Genomic DNA, 21,550 nt, shown 5'->3' with positions numbered 1-21,550 from the left:
ACTCACATTTCGGAGGGCCTAACATGGTCCAATAACACTGTTGCGCTGGTCAAGAAGGCACAGCAACAACTGTTCTACCTAAGAACACTGAAGAAGTCTGGTCTACCCCAACAGCTGCTGAGGACATTCTACCGCTGCACCATAGAGAGCATCCTAACACATGGCATCCCTGTGTGGTACCTCAGCTGCACGGAGGCAGAGAGGAAAGCTCTTCAGCGGGTAGTCCATAGAGCTCAGAGGACCATCAGAACACAGCTACCAGCCTTGGAGGGCATCTACAACACACGATGCCTCAGAAAAGCCACCAGCATCCACAAAAACTCTTCACACACCTGCAACAGTCTGTTTGAACTCCTTCCATCGGGCAGACGATACAAGGCCTTCTACGCCCGCACCTCCAGACTTAGGAACAGCTTCATCCCCAGGGCCATAGCTGCTATGAACCGGTCCTGCTGAGCCAGATGGTCATATCGCACAGTGATCCAGCACAGATCTACTTGCACTTTATTCTGTTTTAAAACTGTTACAATTTGTTTTGTTGGGTTGTTTAAATTAATAATTAATACTGACTAGCTAAATAAATTATTGCATCGTATGGGAAGCGCATTCCCAATCTCGTTGTACCCCTGTACAATGACAATAAAGATATATTGTATATTGTATTGTATTGTATTGTCGGTAATGCAGATGAGGGGTGGGAGCTGCTTTACGTCCTCGTCGTCCACCCTGGGTAGTTCTACGGAACTGGAAAAATTTGCAGCAAAGCGTCAACTACGGTACTCTGAAGCACCAATTGCCACTTTTGATTGTTGTAGTTGACATACGAAAGAAAGAATGCAGATGAGTACATGGATCCACAATATCATAGAGATTACAGAAACCTGGTTGGAAGAAAGAACTGCAGCATAATGTTGCAGTTTACAGATATTTCAGATGTGAGACAGGGATGCAAAAGAGACACAAGAAAATGCAGATGCTGGAATATTGTGCTAATAAACAAAGTGCTGGAGGAACTCAGCGGGTCAGGCAGCATTTGTGGGGAGAATGGACAATGGTTCAGGTCAGAATCCATCTGCATACTGACACGAGAGGTGGGGAGTTGCATTACTAATATTGATGAATCTCACAACAGCAATAAAAGACGATGTCTTGGAGGGTTCATCCAGAAGGGCTATAAGGGTAGAACTAGGGAATAAGAAAGGTGCCATCACTATGATGGAATTATACTATAGACCTCCTCAAGAGCCATTGGAAGGTAATGGTGATCGTGGAAAGATATAAAGAATGGGGTTATTGCAAAAGGGGACATTAACTTCTCTAATGTTATGCATGGAGTGGATGAATTGAGTCATGAGAGGAGATGGTGGAAGCAGAAACAATAGCAATGAGAGGGAGAGAGGGAGGGGGAGAGAGAGAGGAGAGAGGCAGGGGAGTTAGGGGAGAGAGGGGAGAGGAGAGAGGGGAGATAGGGGAGGGGAGATAGGGGAGAGAGGGGAGAGGAGGGAGGGGAGATAGGGGAGAGAGGGGGGGAGAGGAGAGAGGGGGGGAGAGGAGAGAGGGGGGGAGAGAAGAGAGGGGGGGAGAGACAGGGGGGGAGAGACAGGGGGGGGAGAGACAGGGGGGAGAGGAGACAGGGGGGGGGAGACAGGGGGGGGAGACAGGGGGGGGGAGACAGGGGGGGGAGACAGGGGGGGAGACAGAGGGGGAGAGAGAGGGGGAGAGAGAGGGGGAGAGAGAGGGGGAGAGAGAGGGGGAGAGAGAGGGGGAGAGAGAGGGGGAGAGAGAGGGGGAGAGAGAGGGGGAGAGAGAGGGGGAGAGAGAGGGGGAGAGAGAGGGGGAGAGAGAGGGGGAGAGAGAGGGGGAGAGAGAGGGGGAGAGAGAGGGGGAGAGAGAGGGGGAGAGAGAGGGGGAGAGAGAGGGGGAGAGAGAGGGGGAGAGAGAGGGGGAGAGAGAGGGGGAGAGAGAGGGGGAGAGAGAGGGGGAGAGAGAGGGGGAGAGAGAGGGGGAGAGAGAGGGGGAGAGAGAGGGGGAGAGAGAGGGGGAGAGAGAGGGGGAGAGAGAGGGGGAGAGAGAGGGGGAGAGAGAGGGGGAGAGAGAGGGGGAGAGAGAGGGGGAGAGAGAGGGGGAGAGAGAGGGGGAGAGAGAGGGGGAGAGAGAGGGGGAGAGAGAGGGGGAGAGAGAGGGGGAGAGAGAGGGGGAGAGAGAGGGGGAGAGAGAGGGGGAGAGAGAGGGGGAGAGAGAGGGGGAGAGAGAGGGGGAGAGAGAGGGGGAGAGAGAGGGGGAGAGAGAGGGGGAGAGAGAGGGGGAGAGAGAGGGGGAGAGAGAGGGGGAGAGAGAGGGGGAGAGAGAGGGGGAGAGAGAGGGGGAGAGAGAGGGGGAGAGAGAGGGGGAGAGAGAGGGGGAGAGAGAGGGGGAGAGAGAGGGGGAGAGAGAGGGGGAGAGAGAGGGGGAGAGAGAGGGGGAGAGAGAGGGGGAGAGAGAGGGGGAGAGAGAGGGGGAGAGAGAGGGGGAGAGAGAGGGAGACATTGGTTTAAGGTGAGGAGGGGGATATATTTAATAAGAACCTTTGGGGTATTTGTTTTACACACAAAGGGTGGTGGGTGTATGGAACGAGCTGCTGGAGGAGGTAGTTGAGGCAGGTACTATCACACACGTTTAAGATTTGGACAGGTACATGGATAGGAAACGTTCAGAGGGATATAGGCCAAACGCAAACATGTAGGACTAGAGCAGTTGGGGGATGTTGGCCGTTTTGGGCAAGTTGGGCCGAAGGCCTGTTTCCACACTGCAAGACTCTATGACTCTATTAATACCTCCCCCAGTTACACCTTTTCCTTCAGACTTCACCCTCTTTCAGCTGGTACCATCAGCGCTTCTGTCAATCTATCTTACCACCAATGTGCCTTTTAATTCTTTCCAGTATACTCTGTCTCTGCAACTCAGAACATTGCCTTATCTGCCACATTCACCAATTCTGATGGAAGGCCATCAACCAGAAACATTAACTCTGCTGCTGATCTTACCTAACCTGTGGAGTTTGCCGGCATTTTCTGTCTTAACATAGCAGCCAATGTTCGTCCATAGGTAGCGATGCCGAGCTAGAACATTAGTTTTACTCCATGTATCACTGCCTAGTCCTGGCAGTGTTTAACCAGCCACTGCCAACAAAACTGCATAGATGAGCTTAGAGAGATCATTAAAACAAAAACCAGCAAATACAAGCAATTGCTCCATATTGGCAAGAACCTGTCGCCACAGTCCAAATCTTACCTATCTTGGTATACTGTGGACAGCCACTCCCCATTTTGGAGAGAGAAAAAAAAAGACACTTTCAAACAAATTCCAGTTTTAGTCAGCTATTAACTGGCAACTGGCAATTTACCTTGACAGGCAAGAAAATAATCAAGCAAATCTTCCGAAGCTACTCATGCACTGTTGCCAGCTTCCATTGAATCATACAAAATTAATTGGCCGGAGAAGTTATCAGGCAAAAGAAAATAAAAATGATACCATTCAAAGGTTTTATTTGTTTAGCCTTGAGGCCAACTGTGAGCACCACTGCACATAATGCGCTTTCAGAAGGGATGAACAAAAAAAGCAACAGGTCAAACACAAGCCTTACTACTGCACAATTTCCCAGAAGGTACAATAAGTAGGTATTGTCAGATATACTGCACTTGACTGAAGGTTTATCCCCACAGCCCGAAACATTTACGGCAAGTTTACCAAACTCCAACTTCTCAATAAGTTTGCTTGCACCTGCATTGCAATCAACACCATGAATCACTAGACAGAATTTTCTATCTGTCTGAAAATGACTACCTGATCATAAATCAAAACTATTACAAGCTACTACAAGCGTTGCACTGCATTTAATAGGATTTCATACAGACGGCACCCAAGGTCAGTGTTGAATCCAGATCTCTGGCACTGTAAGGTAGCAGCTCCATTAGGTGCGCCACCGTGCTTTCTCTAGCATGCGACCATACGCAACACACAAAACCAAACTGCTCAAACCTAATTCACACAGACACAGCTTTTTCAGAGTTAAAAAATACATTAATCCCTAAAGTATGAGGGGAAACTCAAAATCAACTTCCTTGGATGGAATTTAAAAAATAGTTAATTGCACCCATTTCCTTTCTACTTCTGCACAACCTGTTGTACTCATGCAAGGTTTGATTACACTTGCGTATGGTATGATCTGCCTGGAGAGCACACAAAACAAACAAAGGGCGGCACGGTGGCGCAGCGGTAGAGTTGCTGCTTACAGCGAATGCAGCGCCGGAGACTCAGGTTCGATTCTGACTACGGGTGCTGTACTGTAATGAGTTTGTACGTTCTCCCCGTGACCTGCGTGGGTTTTCTCCGAGATCTTCGGTTTCCCCCCACACTCCAAAGACGTACAGGTATGTAGGTTAATTGACTGGGTAAATGTAAAAATTGTCCCTAGTGTGTGTAGGATAGTGTTAATGTGCGGGGATCGCTGGGCGGTGCGGGCTTGGTGGACCGAAAAGGCCTGTTTCCGCGCTGTATCTGAAATATGGAAAGAAAGAAAAAAAGAAGAAAAAAAAACCTTTTCCACTGTATACATGACAATAGTAAATCAATACCAATCTCTGGTATCATCTTCGCAAGTCATCCCATTGCTTGCATATTCTTTTTATTGTATCGGGACCAGGATCAGCCAATTTGCAGTACCAAGAATTGTTCAACCAAGGTTCAATAGAAAGTTAGCACAATCTTCCTACTTTTCAATCTTATGACTCCTATAATAGAACCTTTGGCTTCATTCATTTTTACTGTGCCTCTGCTAGCCAATGGTACAACTTTTAGTGACTAGCATAGTTGCAGTCTAAGATTCCTTCACTCCTCTAGACATCCACCTTCTGAGTAACAAATTACTCCCCAGTCTTTCTTAAAACAAGTCAATCTATTCCAATTTATTTTAAATTTTATTTTGTATTACTTGATCATTTAGCTGCAGCTTTCTTTTACTTTTCTGTAGAATTTCTGTATTTTTTCTTTATCGTGAATTCTTCTGCTGCATATGCACTTAATGTATGCTTCTTTCATGGCCTTTAAATGCCCCCTTGTTTTCATTTAACAGTGATATTTTACAAGTGTTTAGTTTGTTCTTTTCCAGCCGAACATATTCTCCCATTTGAACAGTGGTTTGAATACTTCCCTTTGTTGTTCTACATTGTCACTTGCCAACAAAATTGCCCATTTTATCTTCCCTAGTTCTATTCCCAGAGCTGTAAAAACTGAAATATTTATGCCCTACTCAAATACCATCTTAAAACACACATCTTAGCCATTGTCAAATGGATGTTCCCTTACTTTTACTCATCATATTTGCCATGGACCTAGCCATGTGGAATGAACAAATGATGAATTATCAAGTTTTACAATAGTGGGTTAGAAAGAAGTCCTATACATACATACTCCATCCCCTTATATCTATGTTCCATTAAAAAATTATTACATTTCCAAACTGAAAAACTAAAATGGGGAAAACTGGAGAAAGACACACAGAAATGTAGTGGCAAAACATATAGCTACAAGAATATGGTTGATTCAGAAATAAAGTATCTTCTTGCAAAAACTTTGGTTTCAATTGGGATCGATTATGGCGACTTAGATCCCCATACAGATAAAAAAATATGACAGAAAATCCTGCTACAATCAGATTTGACCCAGCTACCAAAGGGCAAGCTATTGAAAGTTCAAAACACTTAATTGCTCCAAAGAAAATTTACTAGTCCTTATTCCTCCCTATCTTTGATACATTACCTGCATACCTTCCTCTTCCACCAACACATCTTGCCAAGAGGCCAAGTCATACCAAACTCACCTGCTCCCATTATAACCTATCCGGCCGGATGTGTGCAGTAAAGCATCTACAATAACATCCCTTCCTTCTCCCAGTTACCTTTACTTTGCTCAGGATCTATCCTTCGTCATTTATTTTCTCCTATGCCACCAGTCAGTAACATCTAAAATTGTGTCAGTTTGGACAACACCCACTGCAATAACCAACACCAGCTTCAGCCCTCTCCACTACTCTGCAAAACAGAAAGTTGTCCAGCATCTAGTATTGGATAAGTAGAAACATTCTTTAACTGAATACTGGTAAACTGAACCCAATGTCTTCAATCTTTTGCAACTGATTCCAACCCTGGCCACCAACTCCATCTCTCTTCAAAGGGCATGCTGCCATGGTAATAGCCCAAGAGAAGCTTTAGCTGCTGATTTGTCACCATAAAATGACCTTACACAACCGGAGGGGCATTCAATGGGTATACTAAAGGGGAAAAAAAGTTAATTGCAGATGAGCTCTTCATAGTCAGTAGAGCTCACCAGCTGCTGAAGTCCAAGCTAAGCTCTTCTGACTGCCCACATCCCTCCACAAGCAAGAACATCTACAATCATGCTACCCATGGTCAAATGCAGCAAATACTACTTATTGTCCTATTTCAGCTCCTAATTAAGCAGTCCAACAGTCCCATGTAAGGCCTTCCAACTTTGTAACCACATGTGCTTTACTCATCATTCCCAAATTTCACCCCTCCATTAATAGTGAGTGTTCCTTCTGCTATCAACCCTGATTTCTTGAATGCCACTGTAAATCTCTCCACCTTGCAAACCTTTTCTCCTCCAAGTTCATTAAAACCTACTCCTCAAGATCTGTTTTGTCATCTGCCCTATAATTTATTATTATGCCTCAGTGAGAAACTAGACAGTGGCTTCCTGACAACTTAGCAAACAGTAGTTGTTGCTTTCATGATCCACTGCAAGTTGCAAGCAGTAAATGAAGAACCAGATATTAATATTTATTTGAAAAGAGAATTATGTTAATGAAAATAGTCAGTCTGTAACATGGTAGTTAGTACCGCTGCCTCAGTTCCAGGGACCTAAGTTCAATCATGGACTCTGGTGCTGGCTTGGCAGAGATTGGATGTTCTCCCCATGACTGTATGGGCGTCAACAAAATACGTCAAGGGGGCATCTTGAATAGGGGGGGGTGACAGTAGCCCAAGGATGTGCGGAACATCGTCTGGCTATTTCCCTCCACCGATGCCTCTTTACCCCCTCACATCCTCCAGTGCCTTGCATAAGATTCCAACATCTGCAGTTTTGTGCATCTCTGAAGATGGTTATAACTGGTCACTTAATTTTATCTGCATAGGTAAGTGGCAAAAGAATATCCCTCTGCAGGACTCCCATTTTCTAACACCAGAAATTAAAAATTTAGTATATTATTGGCACCAATTTACTGCTTTATCACGTTATTGGGCAAACTTGTTGTATGTCCAATCCCCCCCAATCACCACTCCACACCTACTTATAGCCTGACTCCAGTCTGCAAAGACTGGGCCCTCGTCCACTATCCCTCCTTGCTGCCGAACATCAGTCTGGCAACCTCCCCATCATTCACAATAGAAATTGAGGAGGTGGAGAAGCTATTCAGGAGACAGAAAAGCCGGAAATCTCCAGGACCAGACAATGTTTCCCCTTCTTTCCTCAAGCTCTGTGCCGAGCAACTGGCACCAGTCTACAGACATTTTCAACCAATCCCTGCAAACCTACACTGTCCCTACCTGCTTCAGTTTCCACTATTGTTCCTGTACCAAAAAAGCCAAGGATTACTGGTCTTAATGACTACAGGCCTGTCGCACTGACCTATGTAATCATGAAGACCCTTGAAAGACGTGCTGGCCCAGCTGAAAAATATCACAAACCCCTTGCTGGATCCCCTGCAGTTTGCATACTGGGCCAATAGATCAGTGGATGATGAAGTCAACCTAAGCCTGCACTTCATCCTCCAGCACCTAGACCGCCAGGGGACCTATGCAAGGATTTTGTTTGTGGATTTTTGCTCTGCATTCAACACCATTGTGCCAGAGCTACTACACTCCAAACTCTCCCAGTTGACTGTGCCTGAACCCCTCTGTCAGTGGATCATCAACTTCCTGACAGACAGGAAGCAGCACGCGAGGCTGGGGAAGCACATCTCAGACCCGCAGACCCTCAGCATAGGAGCACCGCAAGGCTGCGTACTCTCCCCTCTCCTTTACTCTCTCTACACCAACGACTGCACCTCCATAGACTCCTCTGTCAAGCTTCTCAAGTTTGCGGATGACACTACCCTGATTGGACTGATCCAGGATGGGGAGGAATCTGCTTACAGACAGGAAGTGACATAGCTGGCATCCTGGTGTCTTCGCAACAACCTGGTGCTCAATGCTCTTAAGACAGTGGAATTGATTGTGGACTTTAAGAGAGCTCCCCCTCCCCTCACTCACCATCAACAACACCACAGTCACATCTGTGAAGTCATTTAAGTTCCTTGGAACCATCATCTCCAAGGACCTTAAATGGGAGGTCACCATCAACTCCACAGTCAAAAAGGCCCAACAGATATGTACTTCCTGCGGCTGCTGAGAAAACACAATCTGCCACAGGCAATGATGGTCCAGTTTTATACTGCCATCATAGAGTCTGTCCTCATCTTCTCCATCATGGTCTAGTTTGGCTCAGCCACCTAGCACGACTACGGGAGGCTGCAGCGCATTGTTCGATCAGCCGAGAAGGTTGTTGGCTGCAACCTTCCCCCCATTGACGAACTGTACACTGCAAGGGCCAGGAAGCAAGCGGGAAAGATCATCTCTGACCCGTCTCATCCTGGCCACAAGCTCTTTGAAGTACTTCCCCTTTGGAAGGCGACTCCGGACTGTCAAAGCCGCCACAGCCAGACATAAAAACAGCTTTTTTCCACGAACAATAGCTCTGCTCAACAACCAAAAGTCTGTAGCCTCCTTTTGCTCTGGTATTTTATTTCATTCTTCACATGTGTAAATTATGTTTTATTCTTAATTGTTTACTGTATGTCATGTTGTTAATTGCGAGCAAAGCACCAAGGCAAATTCCTTGTATGTATACATACTTGGCTAATAAAATGTATTCAATTCAATGTGGGCAAGCAAAAACAGCTTATTAACTTATTTTTAATTGAGAATAAACACTGAACAGTATTTCCAATAACTGGGGTGATAAACCACTTGCAATGTAGATATGTCAACCGCCGTTGATTTAATGAGACACTGAACAACAATATACTGCAACCTTTGCTTACATTCTTTCCGAACAGAGTTCCATGGGTATCAGTCATAACTTTAATACTGCGTCCAACAGACAATAACAGACACCCTATGTCACAATCACAAATCAGCTGATTAACTACTGGGTAGACAGAGCATGGCCAAGAGCTTTAAAATAGACCCTGACTCAACACATTTCAGCTAGTTGGACATTAGAAACAGACCTGCAGATTTTCAGATCAACGAATTTTTTAAAAACAGGCTCACTCAACCTAGTTTCCTATTAAAAAAAAAGCGGGGTACAACCTGCAGAAATCATGTGTGCTGCTAGCTACTGTCATTCTCCCCCCCCCCCCCCCCCCGGAGGGCTCAAGGTGCCCTCTGTACATGGTGACAGCAAAGTTTCCTATTTCAGCTTAATCAGCAGACTACAGGCCACTGACAGCTGCAGCTTCCCAAGAATTGGACTCTTCCCTAGCTGATAGAACTGTTCAGTAGCCTGATAAAAGAGGGCAAGAAGCCATTTCTGGGTCTGATGTTGTGCTCTTCCAAGCTTCTGTTCAACAGGGGTGAGGAGGAGAATGACTGGGGTGAAAAAGGTTTTTAATTTTGTTGGCTGCTTCCCCAAAACAATATGAAGTGTAGATGGAGACAATGGTGGGATGTCTATTATTTTAATTTAGAGATGCATGGACTAGGTGGTGGACCTGGCTACAACCCAACCACAACTCTCTACAACTTCTTGCAGCCTTGAGCACAGCTATTCCCAAACCAAGCTATGATGCAACCCGACCGTATGCTTTCCATGATGCACCTGTAGGAGTTTGTAAGAGTCATTGGAGACATGCCATATTTTCCTAAATCTTCTGGAGAAGTTGAGGCATTGGTGTGGCTTTTTGGCTGTTACTTCAATGTGGTTGGTTCACCACAGATAGTTGGTAATATTTATCTTGGGCAAATGTTTTCCTTTGTTGCAGTTTGGATCAATGCACTTTATTAAACTCTTAAAAAGTCCTACCCATAACTCAGCATGCCTGTTCCTGAAGCAGAAAGCTGCAGGATTAAGAGCTCTAAACTCCAGGAACTCGTCAGTGCTATCTGTGTTCTACTAAGCCTTCTAGTCTTGGATTGATTAGAAAAACTTTTAAATCTGCTTAGTCATATTGTTCCCTTTGGCTATTCTTCCTTCAATAAACCACAAAAACTTTATGAGTGTCTCCATTACATTTATGAATGGAGGAGAAAAGTCACAAACTTGTCACAACTGTACAAACTAATTACAAGAATTCCTTCAGATTTTTGAATCAGTCCACATAACCAGTTATATGGTATGCCAGGCTTTTTTGGTTAAAGCCTTGATGACCAAATGCAGCAGTCTAGGTGAAATTCCCATGCAAGTGCAATCTTATTAAAGATTTAATTGTTTGGAACTAGGAAGTACACCCGGCTCATGCTCTTGTCAATGTGAAGTCATTGTAATTATACATCAGTGCAGGTTTGATAATACTGGGCACACTAATCCTCCTGGAATAGTTTAAAAAAATACAACACATAATTTGTATCTACACAAGAAAGCTATCATTGCAAGCTCAAATATAAACTGCTCATGTGACATTCAATTGATTAAAATTTAATGGAAGTTTCTGAAATTTGTCAGGGTACAAGGAAAATGTATCAAATGTAAATGTTACTAATGACTTTACAACAACCTTGAAAGCTGAATAGATTTAAAATAAGCAGGAACATAATCCAATCTTTCCTCACGAGCTGTACATTCTGAAAAGATTCCATGACACAGCTACTCGATTTATTTGATTACGCGATATGGATGCAACAGTCTTAATAAGTGGGATGGACAGGGGTGCAACAGTTTGTGCCAATCCGAATGGAGCCTGGTACAGCCAAAAAAAAATTGGCAACAAAAACACATCAAATGACTGCTACAAATAGCCAGGTTGGGACAGTAGCATGGAAAAATAAATGATTCAAATGCTGTCATCATGTTGTCACAATGCTCTAATATAACCCTACAATCTTCATATTAGTTCTAAACTACAAAGCCATATCATCCAACGAGGCCCCAGAACCAGGAAGGGTAGCAGTTTGACAGATGCCGGTGGTGTGCCAAAGGAAGAACATCGCAGAGCGTGGCTAATTTTAAGATAATCCATCATTCCTGGGCAAATTGAAACCTTGCTCAGGCAAGGAGCCAGATGTTTACCTCTCCTATACATCTCCACACTAGCTTCACAGCAACCCATTTAAAGGGTAAATGCACCACTGAAGTTCAACACTTCACCTTGTGCTGATATAGATAAAAGTAGAAAAGTAGAAAAGTCAACCCGAAACGTCACCCATTCCTTCTCTCCCGAGATGCTGCCTGACCTGCTGAGTTACTCCAGCATTTTGTGAATAAATCGAAAAGTAGAAACATCAGCAGGTTTTCTACTGCTTCCCAAGAAGAGTCACAGGCCTTCTCTTTGCCTTCCCCACCTCATTCTCCAGCACTGAAGCTCCAGTTTGTTACTTGGTTTAGCACAGGGGCCTCCAAATTTTTCAGCATGAGGGCCACATTATATATTTGGCATATTTTTGCGGGCCGTAGGAAAAAATAAAGATGTGTGAGTTTTATAAATTTAATGAACTCAAAAACGTTTAGACTAGGTAATGTGAAATTAGATAAGGAAAGGTTAAACGAGGTTAGTTTACATTAGGTTTATATGGCAACAAATAAATAATATTCCACGGAGGGGAGTGGGGGCCGAGTGGATGGAGGGGAGGGTGGGGGGAGTGTGGGTGGGGGAGGAGAGAGTGGGGAGGAGGGGGGTCGGGGGGAGAAGAGAGTGGGGGAGGGGGATCGGGGGGAATGTGGGGGGAGGGGAGGGGGAGGGGAGAGGGGAGGGGGAGGGGAGAGGGGTGGGGAGAGTGGGGTGGGGGGGCTTGGGGAGTGGGGGGAGAGGAGAGTGGGGGAGAAGGGGGGTCGGGGGGAGAGTGGGGGGTAGGAAAGAGTGGGGAGGCGGTCGGGGAGAATGGGGGTGGGGGAGAGGAGGAGGGGAGAGCGGGGGGGGCAGGGGAGAGTGGGGGTGGGGAGGAGTGGAGAGTAGGGGGGTGGGGGTGGGAGAGTGGGGGTGAGGGGGACAGTGGGGAGGAGTGGAGAGTGAGGGGGTGGAGAGAGTGGGGATGGGAGAGTGGGGGGAAAGGGGGTGGGGGGAAAGGGGGTGGGTGGGAGGCAGTGAGAGTGGGGAGGTGGGAAGAGTGGGGGTGGGGAGGAGGGGAGAGTAGGGAAGAATGGAGAGGAGGGAAGAGTGGAGAGGAGGGAAGAGTGGGGAGGAGTGAAGAGTGGGGGGTGAAGAGTGGGGGGTGAAGAGTTGGGGGGGTGAAGAGTGGGGGGGTGAAGAGTGGGGGGTGAAGTGTGGGGGGTGGGAGAGTGGGGGGTGAAGTGTGGGGGGTGGGAGAGTGGGGGGTGGGAGAGTGGGGGGGTGAAGAGTGGGGGTGTGAAGAGTGGGGGTGTGTAGAGTGGGGGGGTGAAGAGTGGGGGGTGAAGTGTGGGGGGGTGAAGAGTGGGGGGGTGAAGAGTGGGGGGGTGAAGAGTGGGGGGGTGAAGAGTGGGGGTGTGAAGAGTGGGGGTGTGAAGAGTGGGGGGGTGAAGAGTGGGGGGTGAAGAGTGGGGGGTGAAGAGTGGGGGGTGAAGAGTGGGGGGTGAAGAGTGGGGGGTGAAGAGTGGGGGGTGAAGAGTGGGGGGTGAAGAGTGGGGGGTGAAGAGTGGGGGGGGTGAAGAGTGGGGGGGGTGAAGAGTGGGGGGGGTGAAGAGTGGGGGGTGTGTAGAGTGGGGGGGGGGTGTAGAGTGGGGGGGGTGTAGAGTGGGGGGGTGTAGAGTGGGGGGGTGTAGAGTGGGGGTGTGTAGAGTGGTGGGGGTGAAGAGTGGGGGGTGAAGAGTGGGGGGTGAAGAGTGGGGGGTGAAGAGTGGGGGTGAAGTGTGGGGGGTGAAGAATGGGGGGTGAAGAATGGGGGGTGAAGAGTGGGGGGGTGAAGAGTGGGGGGATGAAGAGTGGGGGGTGAAGAGTGGGGGGTGAAGAGTGGGGGGTGAAGAGTGGGGGGGTGAAGAGTGGGGGGGTGAAGAGTGGGGGGGTGAAGAGTGGGGGGCGAAGAGTGGGGGGCGAAGAGTGGGGGGCGAAGAGTGGGGGGCGAAGAGTGGGGGTGTGTAGAGTGGGGGTGTGTAGAGTGGGGGTGTGTAGAGTGGGGGTGTGTAGAGTGGGGGGAAGAGTGGGGGGGTGAAGAGTGGGGGGTGAAGAGTGGGGGGGTGTAGAGTGGGGGCGTGTAGAGTGGGGGGGTGAAGAGTGGGGGGGTGAAGAGTGGGGGGGTGAAGAGTGGGGGGGTGAAGAGTGGGGGGGTGAAGAGTGGGGGGGTGAAGAGTGGGGGTGGTGAAGAGTGGGGGTGGTGAAGAGTGGGGGTGGTGAAGAGTGGGGGTGGTGAAGAGTGGGGGGTGAAGAGTGGGGGGTGAAGAGTGGGGGGGTGAAGAGTGGGGGGGTGAAGAGTGGGGGGTGAAGAGTGGGGGGTGAAGAGTGGGGGGTGAAGAGTGGGGGGGTGAAGAGTGGGGGGTGAAGAGTGGGGGGGTGAAGAGTGGGGGGTGAAGAGTGGGGGGGTGAAGAGTGGGGGGTGAAGAGTGGGGGGTGAAGAGTGGGGGGTGAAGAGTGGGGGGTGAAGAGTGGGGGGTGAAGAGTGGGGGGTGAAGAGTGGGGGGGTGAAGAGTGGGGGGGTGAAGAGTGGGGGGGTGAAGAGTGGGGGGGGTGAAGAGTGGGGTTGTGAGCGGTATGCCCAGTGGTATGAACATTGACTTCTCCAACTTTAGATAGTTCCTCTGTCCTTCTCTTCCCCTCCCCCTTCCCAGTTCTCCCTCTAACTTCCTGTCTCCACCTATATCCTTCCTTTGTCCCGCCCCCTGACATCAGTCTGAAGAAGGGTCTCGGCCCGAAACGTCACCCATTCCTTCTCTCCTGAAATGCTGCCTGACCTGCTGAGTGGGGAGGAGGGAAATGTGGGGAGGAGGGAAGAGTGGGGAGGAGGGAAGAGTGGGGGTCAGGGGAGGGGGAGACTTGGGGTGGGGGAGAGTAGGGGTGGGGAGAGAGTGGGGGGGTGGGGGGCGGGGGAGAGTGGGGATGGGGAGGAGGGGAGTGGGATGGGGAGAGTGGGATGGGGAGGGGAGAGTGGGGGGTGGGGGGAGGGGAGGGAGGTGGGGGGAGTGAGGGTGAGTGGGAGGGGAGAGAAGGGGTGGGGAGTGGGGAATGGGGGTGGAGGCAGGGCTGGGGGGAGGGGGCAAGTGGGGATGGGTTAGGGGGGGTGGAGTGGGTCAGTGGGGGGAGGAGGGGGATAAGGGGGATTGAGTGGTGGGGTTGAGGGTTCTACACATATACAGGAGAGGCTTTGGGTCCAGGGCTCGCTCAGTGACACCCTCTCCCCTTCCCTATCCCTCCTCTATGAGGAATGGGTCCAACTTGATCAAGTTATTTATAAAACAGAAAGAAATAGTGACCACCATGGGGGAGAGAGAGGGGGAGGGGTAGAGGGAGGGGAGAGACAGTAGGGGGGGAGCAGAGAGTGGGGGGTGGTAGAATGGGGGGGGGGGGAGAGAGAGTGGGGGGGAAAGAGTGGATGGTTGAATGAGCGGGGGGGAGAGTGGGAGGGAAGATTGGGGAGGTGGGGAGTGGGGGGAGAGTGGGGGGTAGAGTGGGGGGGAGAGTGGGGGGTGGGAGAGTGTGGGGGGGAGTGTGGGGGTGAAGAGTGGGGGGTGAAGAGTGGGGGGTGAAGAGTGGGGGGTGAAGAGTGGGGGGTGTACCTGGACACCACAGATAATTGTGGTAATTGGTTGCATAAGACCTGCATCCCAAAATCCCCCCTCTCCCACACCTTCCCTACTGTTCATCCAAGGCTTGCCATATAAACCATCTTTGATCTTTTGATTTATCTAAATATCTAATACATTGACTCAATGTCAATTGACAATGTTCCTGGAAAGCACAAAAGTCAGTGTAAGCAGCTGTTTATGAAAGTAGTAATCTAGTTGTATTCTTAGAGAAGCCTGTAAATCAACTGTACTAATTTGGTTAGTTATTCCAAAATCAACAGATCCAGTCAGGTAGAATAGTTTGTTCTTGAAAGAGGAATTTTCATCGGGTCTTGACTAGTGCTTCATAATGGTTTTTCAGAGTCAGCTAATGAGGTAATCATACAGTCAAAGTCGTACAACATGGTAGCAGGCCATTCGGCACACCACCAGTCGTACGTTTTTGACTGTAAAATTGCCTAAAATGCAGCTTAATAAGACATTCCTGTCAGAGATCCAAATAGTTCACTGCAGTCTAAAATAATTTGGATGTAATGACAACTCATTATATCCACTTTTAGTACATCAGTGGAGTCACAAGAAACTGCAAACGCTGGAATCTTAGCAAAAAAATAAACTGCTGGAGAAACTCAACTGGTCAAACATTGGTGGAGGGGACATTTCGGATCAGGTCCTTTCTTTCGACACTGCGTGCCTAACTCCCAAGCAGCTGAACCCCAAGCCTTGCAAGTTCAACTTTACCAACACAACCCAAAGCCCAAATCAACAGAATGAAAGATTCCATTAGCTCCGTGAGTTACATTACGCAAGTATTTCAAATATGTAGCTGGCAGGATGCATTAAAGGGAAATACTGGACGTAGCCAGTGTGTTAAGTATCGAAAATGGAATTTGATGAGATGTCACATAAAATGTTGTAAGCTCATAAATCTTAGGAGCTGAATTATGCCATTCAGCCCTTTGCGTCTATTCCACCATTCAAACATGGCTGATCTATCTTTCCCTCTCAACTGGTACTGTTCCTCGAATTTGCGATTCAATTTCCAATCAGCACCTCATATTTCACTTGGACAGCTTACAACCTGGTGGTATGAAAATAGATTTCTCTCATTTTAAGTAACCCCCCGCATTCCCTTTCTCTGCCCCTCCCCCATCCTAGTTGTCCTGCTAATACCACTGTTTGCATCCATATACTCCTTCATTCTCCTCTCTTCCACATCCAACAATGGTCCATTGAGTGCTCCACATTTCCTTGGTCATCGCTGCCAACTCTGCCTTGTCCTGAACCTTTTCATACGTCTGGTTTCCTTCTTCCCTGACTCAGTCTGAAGAAGGGTCTCGACTCAAAACGTCACCTATTCCTTTTCTCCAGAACTGAGTTACTCCAGCATTTTGTCTATCTTCAGTGTAAACAAGCATCTGCAGTTCCTTCCTACACTTCTACTGACTCTCCTTTGTCTATCCCACCATTTACTTCCTCAAAGAATCCCAACAGATTTGTAAGGCAAGATCTCCCCTTCACAAAACCATGCTGACTTCAGCCTAGTTTATCATATCATATCATATCATATATATACAGCCGGAAACAGGCCTTTTCGGCCCTCCAAGTCCGTGCCGCCCAGCGATCCCTGTACATTAACACTATCCTACACACACTAGGGACAATTTTTACATTTACCCAGCCAATTAACCTACATACCTGTACGTCTTTGGAGTGTGGGAGGAAACCTAAGATCTCGGAGAAAACCCACGCAGGTCACGGGGAGAACGTACAAACTCCTTACAGTGCAGCACCCGTAGTCAGGATCGAACCTGAGTCTCCAGCGCTGCATTCGCTGTAAAGCAGTAACTCTACCGCTGCGCTACCGTGCCTCATGTGCTTCTAAGTACTGGGAAACCTTATTCTTAATAATAAACGATAACATTTTACCAACCACCTAAGCCAGGCTAACCAGACTATAGTTTTCCCTCCTTTACTTTGCTCCCAGCTTGAACAGTGGAATAACATTTGTAATTTTCCAGTCCTCCGAGACCACTCCTGACTCTAGTGATTCTTGAAAGATTCCTATGAATTCCTCCACAATCTCTAAAGCTACCTCTTTCAGAACCCTGGAGTGCAGTGTATCTGGTCCAAGTGTCTTATCCACCTTCAGTCCTTTCAGATTCCCAAGCAATTTCTTCTCAGTAATAGCAATTCCACTAATTTCTGCCCCGCTGGCTCTCTTGAATTTGGAGCATGTTGCTGGTGCATTCCACTGTGTAGACTGATGCAAAAAATGTATTCAGTTTGTTTGCCATTTCCTTATAGCAAACGTTAAGGACTCAGGAATTGAGGATCACATTATTGTAGATAAAGAGTTGGTTAACAGAAAATAATAAGAGTATGGATAGATGGATTATCAAACGAATAGTCTCAAATTAATGGGATGAGATCTGTGCATAGCCTCGGATATTTAGAATCTATATTAATGTACTAGATGAAAGGACCAGGTGTAATGTCTCTAAGTATCCTGATGATGCAAGGGCAGAATAGTGAGGGGGACACAAAGGGACATGCACAAGTTTACAAGGAGGTCAACTAAATAGCAGATAGAGTGCAATAAGAGGTAATGAGATTTGTTTTGTTAAAAGAGAAAAGCAGATTATTATTTAAATGATGAATGAGTATTAAACATTGGCATTCAAAGAAATCCATATATCTTCCTACAAGACAAAGATAGCTAGCATGTTGGTACACCAAGTTATTAAGGTAACAAACAGAACATGAAGATTTAATTGCAAGAAAATTGACATCCATGAATAAGTGCATTTTGCTTTAATGATACCACACATGGAGAATACTTCTGGTGTTCTTATTTTTAAAAACACATTTGCCTATGAAGATAAGGTTCAGTAGCTTGACTCCTGGTATGAAGTTACTGTATTATGAGAAAAGATCTATTAGCATGTGCCTAAATTAGATTCTTGACAGGTATTTCCTTTTGGAAAGTTTAGAGTTAAGAACATGATCTCTGGATAATAGGTCAACAATTTAAGATTGAGAAGAGTAAGAAATTCTTCTCACAGTCACACGGTACCTTCCGACTAGAGGCAATTAATTTGCCAAACTGCACATCATTGGATGTGGAAAGAAAGCCAGATGGTGATAGGGGCAAACTCTACAAAGACAGTAATGGAGGTCGCCATGTAACCTGACTGGGGCTGGAACTGTGAGTCAGCAGCTCTACTAGCTGCACCACTGCGCCTCCTCTCTGAGGGTAGTGAATCTTTGGCAATCTCTACTGTAAAAAGCCATGAAGCCAATCCAGGAATAAATTTGAGGCTGAAACAAACATTCTTAAACTACAGGATAAATCAAAGGTTTTGGGAATGGCATTCAGGACAAAGAACAGATCAGCCATCATTGGCACAGCAGGCTTGAGAGGACACACAACCTATTCTTGCTCCTATTTCTTCAGCTTCTGATTGCATGGGTTTATACCACAAATTGTACCTAATTTAGTATTCTTAAATATATAGAATTTACATTTGTACATTGTACAATGTACTTGTAATGTTTTAGCAACACCAGGTTATTGAATAAAGAGTAAGCATTATTCTGCACTGACTATATCTGGCCTCAGAGCACCAGATGTCTAAAATGGACAGGTTTCTTGTCATCCCTCATGCCCGTGCATATAAACATAGCACAAAAAGTAAGGAAATTTGTGTTTGGTAGATTATTTTATAAAGAGCTGAGTTACTGAGTTGCTCCAGCATTTTGTGTAAATAAATACCTTCAATTTGTACCAGCATCTGCAGTTATTTTCTTACACATATATAAAGAGCAATTACTTCATCAAGCCACTTTCCTGTACCTCAGACGAAACAACTCTGGATACAAGGAACTATAAATGCTGGTTTACAAAAAAGACAAAATGCTGGGAGTAACTCAGCGGGTCAGGCAATATCTCTGGAGAACTTGGGATAGGTGATGTTTCAGGTCGAGATCCTTCTTCAGCAACCCTCTGGTTGTCAGATAATGATTTTACAGTTATGTCAGTTAGATTTAGCTCTTAGGGCTAAAGGAATCAAGTGATATGGGGAAAAAGCAGGAACGAGGTACTGATTTTAGATGATCAGCCTTTGTTTCTATATCATCATGTACAATGCTGCCAAAAATGATCTTCCATTAGTTAGTTCGTACTTTTTAAAAGTACCTCAGGGTTCTGCTGGGAGATCACACCATACCTTCTTACTATCAAAAGTGATCCAAGTCCAGTTGTATCAGGGTGACTACTACAATACATGCCGAACATTAGATAGACACAGGCACAGGTATAATACATAACAAAACTGTCTTTGTATGTGGGTAGGTATTTGGGGGAGGGTATGTGTGAATGAATGTTTGCATGCAGCATCGAATCCTATTTACATTTCGCATTTGATGATCACAAGGGTTGCAAACCCTTTGACAACTGATTTTTAGAGTCAATATAAAAAGACTCATAACCAATGCTAACACAAAAAATTCTGTTTACAGTCAATTGGGAAACTTAAAAACATCAGCAGAGATTAAACCAATGATTTAAATGTACAATGCCAACACATTAAAAATCTATATCCAACAATTACATCTGTGAATAGGCCTAATATTCTGTACCCAGTGACATTTGCATTCGCAACAATGGCTTTTGCTAAATTAATTCTAAGACGGTGATGTTTTAAAAAACTAGATGCTGGAAATCTGAACTCAAGGATCTTGGATTCGAAACATTAACCCAGTTTCCCTATCCACAGATGCTGCTCGATCTAGTCTATTTCCAGCATTGGAGACACAAAATATTGCAAATGCCGGAATCTTGAGCAAAAATTTCACAAATGCTGCCTGTCCCGCTGAATATCGCCAACACATTTTTCGTTCGTATTTCCAGTATTCTGTTTGTTTTTTTTTAATGTCCCGACCTCACGGCATCTTGCCCACGATACACGAATGCACGTCTCTCACACACTCCAAATATAAATCAGCCACAAAACAAAGGATGTAACTGTCAAAAAGAGAAAAATTACTATCCTGCAAAATAAAATGCAAAAGATTGCATTTAAATAGCTCTAACAGTGGGAGCGTAGAGGGAATCTACGCTTCTGTTTACATCGATTCATTCTTGCATCATCCTTCTCCACGAGTAACAGCAGCCATGTGGCTCCAACTATTCCAGGGAGGCATCGTCGGCTGCATCGTGCTCGCTCAATAAACTCCGCCGGCTGTGTGTAGTTTTTTAATAAATCCCCTCCTCCCCGATCTTTACTAACCGAGCGTCGACCGAATAAAATAAAATAAATGAGGGGAGAAAAAAGGAGGTCGAATTTAAAACGTGGCGCTCACCTCAGGAAGGATGCTGAGGGCAGTTAGAGCTTCGCCTCAGCCTGGTAGCGCGCGCAGAGGGCGGGAGCCGGCTGACGGTTGGGACGAGGCGACGAGGGGTCTCGCGGGGGGGCGTCGAGGCTCAGGCGCACGCACACTCCGGGAAGGACATGGTGCCCGCCGCTCAGATGACCGCCGATTCGTTCGTTCGGTCCCGATGGAGAGGCGCTCCCCTCAGTGTGACACACACCAAAAAATGGCAACGTGACCTCGCCGTAGCGTATAGCGTTTCAGCAGCAATTCGTGCCCACGCCTGCCTATGTTTGGGCACCTGATCCCTGTGCTCAAAGCCGATTAGCGTAGTTGGGGGTGGGTGGGGTAAAAGAAGGGCTTGCATTTCTGGATTGACTGGATTGCAGTATTGTAGGAAATGTGCTCGCAAATCTCACTGTGCCAGCTCGCATAATGGTGATGTGTTCATCGGATGAAAATCTTTTTTTTATTATGTCTCATCCAAAAGATGCACTGCAAAACACACTTAGAATTGAGAAACTGAAGGTCACCTAAAAGCACCTTTGGCCAACAAGGACGTGGATATCCATAAATTCCTCTTCTGACCGCTGCTCAATTTTTTTGAGTGGAATTTGATTCTAACTTCTGACTAAGGCAAAAGTCCTCCCGAATGAAATGCAATTGACAAATGTTTGAGTTATGATGAAAAAAGAAATAAGTAAATAATTGCCCTAACCACGATGGCTTCATCATCAATAAGTTATTTTGGAATTGAACTATAAATCAACAATACCTTTCTCTCAGGATGGGTTAAATAACTAGATAATCTGGAATAACCAGTACAACTAGGTAATGTGTGTGTGTGGGTGGGGGGGGGGGGGGGGAATTAGCTGCAAGATAGGTATTTATATAGAGCTGAGGGATCTTTAACATCTCATTCCAAAATATAGCATTTTGACAATGCACTATTCCTTGAAGAACCATCTTACAATACAATACAATACAATACATCTTTATTGTCATTGTACCCAGGGGTACAATGAGATTGGGAATGCGCCTCCCATACGATGCAATAATTTAAGTAATTAACAGCAACCCAACGAAACAAAACAATTGTAACAGTTTTTAGACAGGGTAAAGTGCAAGTTGATCTATGCATTGTGGCCATCCGGCTCAGCAGGACCGGTTCATAGCAGCTATGGCCCTGGGGATGAAGCTGTTCCTGAGTCTGGAGGTGCGGGCGTAGAAG

General features: G+C 46.5%; 1 protein-coding gene across 2 annotated transcripts in view; it reads right to left on the bottom strand.

Annotated features, from left to right (window-relative positions):
* LOC144595196 (high affinity cationic amino acid transporter 1-like) overlaps positions 1-20,520 on the bottom strand; it is a 58,665-nt gene extending 38,145 nt beyond the window's left edge. For both annotated transcript variants that reach the window (XM_078402374.1, XM_078402375.1), the window contains exon 1: positions 20,311-20,520. The gene's annotated coding sequence lies outside the window, so the exon portion shown is untranslated. The remainder of the gene's footprint in view (positions 1-20,310) is intronic.
* Between the last annotated feature and the right edge of the window lie 1,030 nt (positions 20,521-21,550).

The sequence above is a fragment of the Rhinoraja longicauda genome, chromosome 7, assembly GCF_053455715.1.
Source record: "Rhinoraja longicauda isolate Sanriku21f chromosome 7, sRhiLon1.1, whole genome shotgun sequence".
NCBI lineage: Eukaryota > Metazoa > Chordata > Chondrichthyes > Rajiformes > Arhynchobatidae > Rhinoraja > Rhinoraja longicauda.
This window is presented reverse-complemented; position numbering and strand designations above follow the sequence as displayed.